This window comes from Mus caroli, chromosome 13 (assembly GCF_900094665.2).
Source record: "Mus caroli chromosome 13, CAROLI_EIJ_v1.1, whole genome shotgun sequence".
NCBI lineage: Eukaryota > Metazoa > Chordata > Mammalia > Rodentia > Muridae > Mus > Mus caroli.
In genome coordinates, this window is record NC_034582.1 from 92,245,327 (window position 1) to 92,249,838 (window position 4,512).

Consider the following 4,512-nt stretch of genomic DNA (forward strand, 5'->3'; position numbering starts at 1 on the left):
CGGAAGAGAGGAAGACTAGAGAAGAGTAGGTCTCCATGACTTGTGATAGACTAATGGCATGTACCGGAGTGATGTGCCTCCCCAGGATGCCAGACTGCTGAAGCAGAAGTAACTCAGACACTTTCAAAGAGCAAGTATTTAGGGAGTACAGCTGAGCCAGTAGCTAAACTAACATAAGAGATTTTTGATTAGGGATAATTCCCTGGTAATTGCATAGAGGCTATTAAATAAACATCATAATTTGAGTCTCATTTATTTAAAGTTAAATGGGGATAGGTTTAATTCAATATTTTACCTGAGCTTCCACACAATATCCCACTTGCTTTGAGAATTTGACTTTCTGGGTGGGTCTCATGGTCAAGGTTGACTTTCTAAGACTATGCTTGCACAGTCAGTCAGTTACTGTGCTGATAATGGCTTGAGAGACACAAGAGGGCAACCAAACCTCAACAAGACCATCCATGAGATTAGCTAGAGTAACCCACCAGTGCTCAGGAGAGCCTCTGTGTTTATTGGGGCTGAGCTCATTCCTGGGATGAGGGATGATGAAATTAATTCAGGAGACTTGGTCTGGGAAAAATCCTGGCACACAGCTAAGCACGCATATAAACACTGAGTTCTATCCCCAGCCTAAGAGAAGTTTGGGTCATGCCCCTGGAACAACACCTAAGTCAAGAGGCCATCTGAGTCCCTCTTCCCACTTAGAACAGTATGCTATCTCACTGTTGGGCCTGGACCATGCTGGGCCCTGGAGGGGAGGGGAGTACCTCATAGACAACAGGGCTGTGAGGGCTAATAGCTCAGAGCCTGGCTCAGCCTCCAGAGTCCTTAAATGTTCTTCAGACAGCAGAACAAATCTCAGAATCCCTCTCATGCTAATCTTCAATGTTCTTTCAACCTCAGGTTAAGACAATGGTCGACGGTGCGGAGCCGCGGAGCGGGCAGCGAGCAGAGCAGCAGGGCAGCCGGTCCCAGTTCAGAGCGACTCTGAGACTCCGCGGGACTCGAGTCCTAGCAAACCTCGAAGCATCATCCGCATCCGTCTGCGGCGTTCGGGCTTCTCCGCGCAGGAGAGCGAGCTCGTGCATTACTTCCAGTCGTTCAAACAGCCATGACCCACTTCAACAAGGGCCCTTCCTACGGGCTCTCTGCCGAAGTTAAGAACAAGATCTCATCCAAGTATGACCAGCAGGCCAAGGAAGATCTGCGCAACTGAATAGAAGAGGTGGCAGACAGGGGCATTGGCACCAACTTCCAGCTGGGGCTGAAGGACGGCATCATCCTGTGCGAACTCATAAACAAGCTACAGCCAGGCTCTGTGAAGAAAGTCAACGAATCCTCACTAAATTGGCCGCAGTTGGAGAATATCGGCAACTTCATTAAAGCTATCCAGGCTTACGGTATGAAGCCCCATGATATATTTGAAGCAAACGAACTCTTTGAGAATGGCAACATGAACCAGGTTCAGACAAGGCTGGTGGCTCTAGCAGGTCTGGCGAAAACAAAAGGATTCCATACAACCATTGACATTGGTGTTAAGTATGCAGAAAAACAAACAAACAAGACGTTTTGATGAAGGCAAATTAAAGGCTGGCCAGAGTGTAATTGGTTTACAGATGGGTACCAACAAATGTGCCAGCCAGGCGGGCATGACAGCCTATGGGACTCAGAGGCATCTTTATGATCCCAAGATGCAGACGGACAAACCCTTTGACCAGACCACGATTAGCGTGCACATGGGCACCAACAAAGGAGCCAGCCAGGCTGGGATGTTAGCACCGGGTACCAAAAGAGACATCTATGACTAGAAGCTGACATTACAGCCAGTGGACAACTCGACCATTTCTCTACAGATGGGCACCAACAAAATTGCTTCCCAGAAAGGAATGAGTGTGTATGGGCTTGGGTGGCAAGTGTATGACCCCAAATACTGTGCCGCACCCACAGAACCTGTCATTCACAACGGAAGCCAGGGCATGGGCACCAATGGGTCGGAAATCAGTGATAGCGATTATCAGGCAGAATACCCCGATGAATATCATGGCAAGCACCCAGATGACTACCCTCGAGAGTACCAGTATGGCGATGACCAGGGCTTTGATTACTAGAGTCACACACAGGAACGCAGTATTTAATCCATTGTTTTATCCAGTGAGACCCAAGCTAGCCTTGAATAATACTTCTCTCGTCTTCCTGAAACACTATTATGCTTGTTGTATCTTTAAAGTATGCCTTACATACATTCCTTTCTCCTTTTCCTGCCTCCTCCCTAAATAGCTGCCTTCTAGTACTGTAGCAAGGGAGCCCTACTGCATAGCCAGTCCGTACCGTGGAAAGGGTGGAACGATTCTCCAGGACAGCCCCCTCTTTCGTTGAAGATCTATGCATTTTTTTACACTTACACATAAACTGGTATTTTCGAACAATAGGAAACTATTTTTTCTCTTTTTTACAGTTTTAGTACGTATCTGGCTTGTACGTGGAAGACTAAAAAGTTGATTTGCTAAATGTGGTCTTTGCCAACTAAAATCTGAGATGCAGCTTTAGACCCTGACACATGGATGTTTTTCTGCAGTCTTGTCTGCTAAGTTTTAAATAAAGTCATGATCAGTGGGGGGGAAAAAAAAGACAATGGTTGACATGGGAATAAAAACCAATCTTTAAAATGCCTAAGAAATAGCCCCACAGACCATATAAGCCTGGGTCCTAGGGCTGGAGAGAGATGGCTCAGCAGTTACAAGCATTTCTTCTTACAAAAGGCCTGTGTTCAGTTCCCAGCACCCACATGGTGGTTCACAGCCTTCTGTAACTTCAGTTCCAGAGGATCCGATGCCCTCTTCTGACCTCTGCAGACACCAGTCACACGTGTGGTGCACAAGCGTTCGTGCAGGAGAAAAACTCACTCATAGAGGAGCCGGAGGAGGAGGGAATCTAATGTGAAAATAGCCAGGCCGTGTGTGGTTGGTCTGAGCATATTTGCACATTTAAGGGAAACGGTGCAACTGGGCTCTATGAGTGTGGCTTAGAGAATAAAATGATGGTGGCTTAAACAAGATTGACTGAATAAACAAGCTTGCATTTCTTTAACTTATCAGAGACCCGAAGTAGGCAATCGGGCTGAATCAATATTATTAAGGTAAAGGCCTTTTATTTGTCTTCCGTTTGTGGCTTAGCAATACTCACTTGGCTACAAGTGGCTACTGGGGACCCTGTAATCACATATAAGCCCATATTCTTTGGCAAAGGCAAAATTTCCCAGCCCTTTAGGTAGACATTCAAGAAGCCTTGTCCACAAATTTTACTTTGTATATGAAGATGCCAGAACTAATGTGAAGAGCCAAGTATAGCTGCAAAGGTATTTGGAAAATGTAGTCTGTCTGTCTGTCTGTCTGTCTTTCTGAGACAGGGTTTCTCTGTGTAGCCATGGCTGTCCTGGAACTCACTCTGTAACCAGGTTGGCCTCGAACTCAGAGATCCACCTGCCTCTGCCTCCCAAGGGCTGGGATTAAAGGCGTGCACCACCACCATCCAGGAGGAAATGTTGTCTTTAAACTGGCATATTCTCACCCCTCTCCCATAGTCTTTTGATCTTAGAAATATTTCAACCTTTAAAAGGTATTGAGGCCTTTTACTGTCAGGTGGCTTTACTTGTGAGTAATAACCTTTTATTATTTACCATATCAGAGCTTAAAACAAAACAAAATATAGTAGTTATTTTTAAAATAAAAATTTATTTAATGTTTGGCTTATCAGGAGTCAAAGACCCTTACATCTCCTCTGCCTTTAATCTGTCTCGATGCTGTAATGGCTAAATTATATTAATAAACTCAGACCTCTTGTGGATATTTAGTTGGAAAACAGGGAAGTGGGGATTTTTTCCAATAATTTATTTTTTATTCACTTTTACATCTCAACCACAGTCCCCTCCCCCTCTCCTTCCTGTTCCAGGCTTACAAATTCCCCCCCCCCATCCCCCCCTCTTCTCCTCAGAGAAGGGGAGCCCCCCCTTGGGTACTACCCCACCCTGGAACATTGAGTCCTAAATCTGCAGCTTGGTCTTCATGTGAGTCCCCTAACAAGTGTAGCAGGAGCTGTCCCTGCCTCTGTTTTCTGCTACTGTATCTCCTTCCCACTACCCAGACTGCCTGGTTGGGCCTCAGCAGGAAGTGGTTTTTTTAAAAAGCTTTTTCATAGCTGAGTGGTGGTGACATATGCCTTTGTTCCAACACTCCAGAGGCAGAGACTGGTGGGTTTACTGAGTTCAAGGCCAGCCTGGTCTAGGACATCCAAAGCTACCTTTTAAGATAACATGGAACTTTTTCTTATTATTATTTTTTAATTTGACACCAAAATTCTGGCGCTTTAAAATGCACTTACATGGAGCAGTGGTGGCGCACGCCTTTAATCCCAGCACTTGGGAGGCAGAGGCAGGTGGATTTCTGAGTTTGAGGCTAGCCTGGTCTACAGAGTGAGTTCCAGGACAGCCAGGGCTACACAGAGAAACCCTGTCTC

The 4,512-nt window shown here is 45.9% G+C and overlaps 1 pseudogene; it reads left to right on the forward strand.

Annotated features, from left to right (window-relative positions):
- Nucleotides 1-1,101: 1,101 nt before the first annotated feature.
- On the forward strand, nt 1,102-2,243 carry LOC110308253 (annotated as a pseudogene).
- Nucleotides 2,244-4,512: the final 2,269 nt, after the last annotated feature.